The sequence below is a fragment of the Phodopus roborovskii genome, unplaced genomic scaffold, assembly GCF_943737965.1.
Source record: "Phodopus roborovskii unplaced genomic scaffold, PHOROB, whole genome shotgun sequence".
In the NCBI taxonomy this organism is placed as follows: Eukaryota; Metazoa; Chordata; class Mammalia; order Rodentia; family Cricetidae; genus Phodopus; species Phodopus roborovskii.
This window is the reverse complement of record NW_026125675.1, coordinates 680,870-690,843: the sequence shown is the minus strand read 5'-3', so window position 1 is coordinate 690,843 and position 9,974 is coordinate 680,870.

Genomic DNA, 9,974 nt, shown 5'->3' with positions numbered 1-9,974 from the left:
CCTAAACCATTGTAACCATCTCATATCCACCTACCAGACCTGTTCAAAGTACCCTTGCCTCATTCATGGTAATGAAAATGATGAAATCTCCAACCAGTATGTATGACTGCCTTCATAATTGTTTGGCCTGCCTTCACCCCCTCTATGCTCATTTTGTATTGCTTTTCACTCTTGCCCCTACCTCATTAGAGCTACAAAGTCCCAAGATGCCACCGGGTTCAGTCCATTTCATACATATACCCTGAGGTAGACTCCTGTGAGGATGGAGATGCCTTGGCACAAAGAAAGAAGATGTTCTCTTCTTGTCATACAATCTCCCAGTAGTGGGGTGAAGTCATATTCCAGAAATCTTAATACCTTTGTCCCAAATAGAAATTATTTGTCGAGCTGGAGATCTAAGTTGTTTATCTCTCAAAATAAATTTCTGAACATATATTGAGACATGTTAGCCCTAGTATCCTATGACACTTCTATATCAAGCAATAACAGGAGCCTAGAGTAGATAACGTGTCTGTGAATAGTTGACACTTTTGTAATAACATCCTTTCTGTGATGTTCAACCACGTTTCCTTACAAGAAACCTATATCCTAGGGTTGGAGATGTGGCTGAGTTGTAGATTGTGAAATCCCTAGACTTAGTGCCCAGTGCTACCCCCATTCCTACTGAATATTTTCTGATGTCCTAACCCACTGCAAATAGAATGCTACACTTTGAACAAGGGAGATGTTTCCCTATTTCCCTTCTTAAATTAAGAGACACAGAGAAAAATGATCATTTGGTTCCAAAGTAATATAGGCATGTAAATTGTGAGTATATGCATTTAAAGTGCATTGAAGCATAGAAATAGCACAAATAAGATTCTGTACTTGTTCCACAAAAAAGTTTATAATACCTAATATGTCTACTATTTGGAGTCTTAAAAATCATGTAAATCAGGTATTTAAAAATGAGGGAATTGAAATAGTAATTGACCATACACCTGAAAAATTAATGAGGAAAATATTACATTAATAAAACCCATGGGGTGCAGCCAATAGAAAATTTACATAAGGAAATCATAATTTAGGCACTTTACTTACTAAATACAGTGGAAGACTAAGGGATTCAGCATCAAAAATCTAGAGACTAAAAAGGATAAAAACACTACATTACAGAAATTTGTGGTAAGGAATAATTTTTAATATTGTCCCTTTCCTTTTATATCCAAATTAAAGGTGTTTGTTTCAAGGAGAAAGTGAAGGAGAGAGAAAGGGGAATAGGAAGTGAAGATGACTAAAATTTATTTTATCATGTTTTAAAAGATGAAATCCCTCTAGGAATAATATTGATGAGTATATTTACATACTCAAGATAGGAAAGACCTTTATAAACATGACATAAAATACCAGAAACTGCAAAGGAAATTTCTTAAAATATGCCATAAAAACAATAACAAAACCCAAAAAGTATATAGGATGAAACAAATATGCAGTCCCAGGTCAGTTTTCAGCAGAAATAGTGTCTGAACTCAATATAGATTTAAAAATGTATTTGTATTTTGTATGTGGGGGTGGGATTGGAGAGAATAGGTACTAAAACTAGATGGAGAGTTCAGGTCATGAAGCAAGAATGGGAAATAGACAACTTGATTCAGGAAGGACAAAAGAATGTGTGTGTGCGTTCTTGCGTGTGTGTGTGTGTGTGTGTGTGTGTGTGTGTGTGTGTAATATGAAACAGAAACTGAGAAAAGGAAGGGAGCTAGCTAGAATGAAGAAGAGCTAAAGGATGAATTCTTGCAAAGTATAAAGGTATGCGTGTTTGTTTTGTATGAAAATACTATAATGAAAACCATTAGTTCTTATGCTATATTTTAGGGCATTTATTTACTTACTGTGTATGTGCACAAACATGTTTGGGTATGCTATTGTTGGATTGTGGAAATGTGAGTCAGAGAATAACTTGCAGGAGTCAGCCCTCTCCTTCTACCATGTGGGTTATGGGAATTGAACTAAGCATATGAGGTTTGACATCTTTACCCAATGAACAGATACTCTCTAGTAAAGGAAAGCAAACTGAAGGAGGAAGTAAAAATGAATCCTAGATAGTTTTGAAGAATCTTAGTGTAGCCAAAGTGCTTCCAAGTGGCTGACTGAATTCCTTAAAGACTTATGACATCCAACTATTACTGGATAAACAGGCCTTAGTGAGAATGTAGCCAAGCTGTGGGAATCACTTCAAACTTCCAGTCCTGCAAATCAAATCACTGTCCAGTTACATTGAATTTCAGATACATTTCAGCATGAATATGTTCCTTTGGAAGCCTTATTTTCCTTTAAAAAGATGTTGCTATCCCAAGACTGAGCACAGCAGCACTTAAGCACCTCTGTCAGAGACAATGACACTTCAGTAAATGTTCTCTCCTATTTCCCTCCTCCTTTATTGTTCAGAGATATCCCACCAAGTACAGCTTTTACTGTTCTCATCCCTTTCTTGGCATGTGTTTCCCAGATTACCTAAACTGAATTCATTGATACCAGGAATGATTCCAAAAAGCACGCTGTAAGAAGAGATTCTGCAACTAGTTGTTATATCATGGTAAGAAACTACCCTTCCTTGAATGGTGCATGGGTCACAGACAGTACCTTGCACTCTGTGACTTAGCACAAATCTTGAAGATTTCATGGTGGCTACCCTGTGAAAAGAATCCAATGGGGGAGAATTTTATTTTCTGAGCCATACATTTGAAGGCTACAATAGAAAAGGCATAGTAAAGTATACAGAGAGTGGGGTTGCCCATTTCTTACTAGTTAGTACAATTAGCCCACAAAAGGTTCAGAAAAATCCAGTCATTCACAACAGTTAACAGATAAGCAAGAGTCAGGGGGCCTCTTCAGAAACTTAAGAGGATTTTCTTTTCTACAGCCTCAGAAGTGCAGTAAACCCAGAACATAAGAGTTAGACTTGAAAATCTACAGAGATGAACTAAAGTTTCGGCCAAATCATGTTAATTAGATTAAAGTGAGGACCCTGTTAGGGGAATCTCATTATTCTAAAACATTGACTATGTCACACAGAGAATTAAAGCTTTCTAAGACTTCCCTGGGAACTCAAAGCCTTAAGACATCTGTCCTTCTCTATTAAGAGCTGATATTCAGATATGACTGAAAGATCAATTAAAGACCTTTATCCTGCCAAGGCAATAATTGGAGTGAAATACAATAAATAAATAAATAACAAGTTCTATGTATGATAAAAGGGAAAAGAGACAATCCTCCAGATAAGGTATGAAGCTTACCAACTGTGTAGAAGAAGTCAATAACAGACATTTGAGGATGCCTTATCAAGAAGGCTAGAACACAAAAGTAAATAGCTAGAAATCCATTTACATAAGGATGGTTGCTGAAGACATATTATTTGAGCCTAGTAAGAAATCCAAGAGATGTGGCACAATCGTTGTTGTAGTGGCACTGGGAAGCTTAGGAAAACTGAGTTAAGTTAGAAAGCCTGAGTTTCCTTGGCAGACAATAATGGAAAGGATGCAACGGCTTGGAAAAAGGATGCTCCAAAGGACAGATTATGTTCTTTATTAAATGAGCTCAGAAGACTCCTACTCTTCTCAGAGAGGACTATGTTCCATGAGATGACTTACAATATGAATAGTTTACCAAAGTAGTAGGAATGTATTTTTAAGGAAGCATCAACATCACCACAAAGCTCAATTATTGTTCTCTTCTGCACAAACATTAAATTGGATGGTCGATTTACAAACTCCATAGCAAAAGACCACAGTCTTGGTCACTTACAGACAAGTAGATTTATTTATTATTTATTTATTTAGTTAGTTAGTTATTGAAATAGAGAAGATTTTAAAAGTAAAGATGCTGGCAGATATTATATCTAGTGGGGACCTGCTCCGTGGTTCATAGATGGCAGCCCTCTCATTGTAGCTATAAGACAGGAAGGCCTCTCTTGGTTCTTATGTGGGTACTAATGCAATTCACGAGGGCGTTGCCATAATGATTTGATCATTTCTCAAAGGCATCATTTCCTACTATTATGGAACTGTGAGTTAGGATTTAAGCCCAGGGATCTGTAAACAGAAACATTCATTCTATATCATATAGCTAGTAACAATACAGATGATGGTGCCTCTGAACAACTAAAATCAGGCTTCATTGTTTAATTGTCAAAAACGAAGGTCTCAGATCATTTTAAGTCATTAAGTCGGAGGAGTAGCTTAGGAAGCTTGGTCAACAGGTAGAAAAATGTGGTGATGGTGGTGGTGATTTAAAGAACAGGCAAAATGATGACCAGCCAACAATGGTGCTGATTAAAATATAAAATTATATATAGTGCAGGAACAGAAAACTGGGGGTGATTTCCTAAATAAAAAGTCATAATGCTTTGCTCAGTTCTTGTATCTGAGCCATATTTTATAACTGTTAACTATATACAGAGTAAGTGTTGCGGTATCAAGGGAGAAGTATCATACTGTGATTATATCCCAACTCCTTCCACAAAGGATTTTCAGATAGTCACTCAGATGATAGCATGCCTTAAAGACATGAGTATACACAGACATTTCAGAAGTTTTTAAATATGAATTAATGCTGAAGAGTAGACCAAAGTATAGAGAGCAAATAATAAATATTTTTCTTGTTTCTATGATAAAATACTTGGTGATATTTTGATCAACAGTTTGCAATACAGACAACAGAAGCATGATGCAAGTGGTGACATTGTGTCCCCAGTAAGAAAGTAGAAAGAGGAATGTTGCTGCTCAGCTCATTTTCTCCATTTTATTTGGCTTAGGACACCAGTTCATGTGTGGGTCCTTCCATCTCAATTAATCTAATCTAAAGATTCTATAACATACATGCTCAGAGATTTGTCTACAGGGTGGTTCTGCATGCTATCAAATTAACAATCAAAAACAACCATCACACAAATCTCATCTAAAGCATAGCCCTCTATAGGTTTTGTCAGACTCACAGCCAATCATTATCTTTGCAGACTTGCATACATAACTATATTTGATATACCTGAAATTTAGTGTGACTCCCACACCATCTGTGATCTCTGTTATAAGAGCTAGTATAGTGCTAAAGTTAAAGAGAGTAAATTGAAGGAATGCTCAAGTGAGAGATAAACAATTAATTTCACTTTTTATGTTCTTAAAGACATTATCATTGCATTTCATTCCATGAAAGTATGTATCAAATGAGTGGATATGATAAGAATATTTACAGTTTTCTTCAAAGACTATGTTGAATCTAACACTCCATTCATAATGTAATCCTAAAAGATCTAGGGTACCAGAGCAGCAATAAGAAGTATCACTCCTGCTTATTACTATCAATTAGAAATGGTAATTGTGAAAGCCTGCATAATAGAGGCCATGGCAGGATACACAATCTCACTTTAGAAAGTATGTGCTAAATCCTAGCAGCACTGGGGTCTACTTTCCATCTCGGTGATGCTTTTAGGGGTGTGCTTGTCAGAAACATACCCAGATGGTTCAATTAATGTGTAAGAGAAATTATTGTATCTTGTTAAAGTCTCAAATACACTTATATGGGCCGAAAAACATAATTACTAAGTCAAAGATAAATCAAATAACAATGTACCCAGTTTAGTATTTTATCATTGAAATAAGCCATTTGTATACATGTATCTTTATTATTTTGGGTTTTGTTTTGTTGCTTAGCTTTTTGCATGTGAATGTGTGTGGTATATGTCAGTATATAATTATGCATACATATACATATATATGTATGTATGTATGTATGTATATGCACATGCTTGTAAATGCCTGAAGTTGATACTGTATGTTTTCCTTAATTGTTCTGCACTGTATTTATTGAGGCAAGATTTCATGCTGAATCCAGAGTGTATTTAACCTTGCTAGTCTCATTTAGGTAGTTTGTTCCAAGTCCTAGGATGAGAGACTGACTGCCCTAATGCTCACATGAAACAAGTGTTTTATCTAATCAGCCATCTATTTAGTCATTGTATTTTTTATTATTTGTAATCATATGTACTTTTTGTTTTCAACAAGAAGCACATATTTTCTTCAGAGAAAGAAATAAACTAGCATTGTCATTATTACAACCGTAAAACAAATGGCACCATGAGAAGGAAATAGGAGATGCTCATAAGATGATTTGAGTCACAAAGAAAAGGTATCTAATACTGTCTGCTAAAGAAAATTAACTATTTACTCAGTTACAACAGAAGCAAGTTTGTTTCCCCTCTAATAACCTTTTGTATACACAGAGAAAACTAGAAATATCAGTGAGGAATCAATCACATCTTAAATGGAACATTGACACTCTTGATTTTTTTTTTCATGTGCATGGCAGCATGAAACATTTAAATCCATAAACAAATGTATCTTTCTCTGATAATCAGGAAATGACTTTATAGCTAATTGTGTAACATCTGTACTGTGTAAGAGGACAGGGACTATAAGAAGAGCCAGTCCACTTACTTCAGATAGTTCAAAGCACAGAATTCCAAGGAGAGGCAGGATTTATCTCTCTCTCTCCCTTATTTGTTATAAAAACAATCTTTTATTTTACATACAAATCCCTGCTCCCCCTCCGTCCCCTCCTCCTGCTCTCCCACCTTCCCTCCACCTCACCCCCTCTACTACTCAGAGAGGATGAGTCCTCCCTTAATCAGTGGCCCTGTCATGAAGTGTTTCCCAGGCATTCTTTCTGATTTGTGGTTTGATGGTCTCATCTCCTCTATTATCCCTCTTAAAGACCAGAAAAACGGGGCCTCTAAAACCTAGCTGGGAGTGAGAAAAGTTGCATGGGCCTGAGCCAAGGAAGTCAAATGACTTCTGTACACCAATGCAGATTTTAACTAAGGTTACTGTAGATTCATGCCAGGTTTTATGGCTTCTGATATCACTATGTACAAAAGACATGATGAATATAAACAGCGAGGACTACTAATAAATCCCTATTTTGGTAGAGAAATATGCACAGGAGTGTTTTGAAATATCATAAGTATGTGTGACAGGGTGTTTTTTACATTTTGTAATTGTTGGAGACCATCACCATCCTCACTACCTCAGGCCTCTGAGATAGAAGATTACGGCCTCTTAAGAAGTGAGCAGAATGTTTAGCAGAGCATTCCTACATACAGGCTTGCAGTTTTACAACCAGTTAAAGAATAGCTTAGGATAGTCTTCTTGTTGTAGCATTATAGCCTGTTAAAGAATAGCTCAGGATATTCCTCCTGCTGCAGTTAGTTAAAGAGTTCAGGGCATTCCTTGTACTGACCCTGTCACCCTGCCCACTTGCAAACCCCCATTCACATCCTGCCTATGGTCCTATATAAGCCTCCCCTGAGAAAATGAAGTTTGACAGCTTGGTCAGAAGATGGACTTTCTGTTGTTCTTCTCATCCCATACCCCTTGATTACCCTGGGTGTCTCCCAGTTCGTCGTTGAATGCCCCGCGGGTCGGGGCACATAATGTTTTGTAAAATCAGGTGAGACCTGTTTTTGTATATACAGAAAAAGATAACTGACAATACATTAATGCTCTCAGGAAATCATCTCTATAATTTACAGTGGATTTCAATACAAAGTACTGTGGTCTAGGAACCAAAAAAAAAAAAAAAAAAAAAAAAAAAAAATACAGCTTTACAGTTATTACTTCAGAAGTGTCCTAATCTCTTCTCATTTTGTCTTTCTCCTTTCTTTCTCTCTCTCTTTCTTCCTTCCTTCCTTCCTTCCTGTATTTCTGTCTTGCTTACTCGCTTTCTTTATTTCTTCTTTCCTTCCTTCCTCCCTCTCCCCCCCCCATTCAGTACTGGAGATGCAACTCAGCAATTTGTGAATTCTTCAAAATTGTTCTGTCACAAAATTACATTCCCACTGTAACTTGATTATCTTTCTCCAAGGATAGTCATATTCTGTAGTTCTTGTGGCTATAACTTCAGTATTTGAATTTTGCAACATATATGGTCTATTTGTGAACCTCCTATTACTTGTTTGAACACATGTATTATATGAACTTGCCTGTGGGCCTCAGGTTTGGGATGTGTAAGACAACAAAGACATGCAGGAAAATGTTTACCTTTCTGTTCATTCAGATCTGCCATTCATTGTCTGAGTGTGCATTTGAACTATGAGCAGCTATTCATGTGGAGCCCTAAAATAAATCAGCTACAATATGTCTAATAATTTCATAGTATTGTGGAGAATACACAATGGTATATATGACAATATTACAGTTCTCAAATTTTTTCATTATGCTTTAGGTTTCCAAGTCTCAGAAAAGCATATTCAGGTCACCAGAACAAGGAAAATGCAATTACTTCCTGGACTTATTCTGGCCCTTAAACTGAGGATCAAAGATAATGTCATTGAAGAATAAAGAAGAATTAAGCAGCTTGAGGGGCAAAGATATCAAGAATGTTATTGAATAAGCAGTGTATCATCACAAGCTAGGTCCAGCCAAAGCTTTTTCTTAGACTAATTCTCAGATAAAGAGCTTTTACAAAGATTTTTGGGGTTTCACAACTGACATTATTTTCCATGCTCTCACAGGTATATTCACCCTCCAAGAAAAATAGTCACTCACAATCAAATGCTGCAAATGGAGAATAGCTGACCCTTTGTGTGAACTATAATGTGTTGAGGAATGGGAAAAAAAATAAAGGTGCTGAAGATGTAAGGATATTTGGGATTACCACACCATACTGCTTCAGCTATCTAAGAAGAGTCAAAAGGGACATGCCTGTTCATCTTTGTATGCCTCACCTTAAAATGTTAGAGGCAAAGTAACATATCTGGAGTTTTTAAGTCTGACTAAATTTCTAATTGCATTTTGATAATAGACTTCTGTATTATAAATAATATTGTGTTTCAAAGAAAATGAGCTCCCTTGTCATTTCACCATGATCTTTCTGTGGGGTCATCTGGAGAGAAACAGTAAAACTAACAGCAGACTGATGGTCCCTACAGGAAGGCTTCATGCTCTTAAGTGTATGAAATGCAGAAGGCTAGCTGGTATCGTGAAATCATTGCCACAGATTTGCCTCATTTCTTATGTTTTTATTTTTCAACAGAATTTTATTTTTGTTATTTAAAAGATACACACTGAGATGCTACTAGGTGTCAGAACCTATGTATAAATGGGAAAACAAAATGATTAGAGTAAGGAGCTGGGTAATTTCTGATAGCAGAAAAGAAATGCATTTCCTCAAGGAGAAATATAAAGAATTCAATAGTCTTCTGGGACCTCTGTGGATTGCATACTGCTTATCTATATTGGAGTTTAGTTAGTATATAAATACAAATATTAATCTTCTTCAGAAACACCTCAGCATATTAGTTACTTTTCTGACAAATTAATAGAAAAAGGAACTTATTTTACCTTATGGTTTCAGAGGAACAATGCATTATGATGGGGGAGGCATAAAGAAAGTTCCAGTAGAAGGACAGCGACTGGTCACATTTCATCAACACAGGAAGTAGGGTGAGACTATAAACTGTCAATGCTCATCTCCAGTGATATACCTATTCTACTACTAAAGGTTCAATAGTCTTCCTAAATAGTACCAGAAACTGGGGAATAAGTGTTCAAATAAATGAAACTATTAGGAACATTTATCATTTAAAACACCACAATCAGAAATAATGATTTATCAGCTATCTAGTTATGCACTGTCCAATCAAGTTGAAACAGCCATCATATTCTGCTATCAATTTATAAGGAATTTTGCTGCTCTTTTAATGGTCAATTAGGACACTAATGCAGTCATTCAGATAAGAGTCCATAGTGGCTGGACTGAATATTAAATAGGCCAATAAGGGGACTATTGTTAACTTTGATCCAATAAGAATTGTGAATGAATTTAATAAGCTTCTGTGATACTTTTCTCTCTTGACAAATAGGTGTTGTAAATCAGAAGAAAACCCAAATAGTGCTGTATTTCTTGATATACCTTTTCTTTTTTGTAAATAATATCACTTT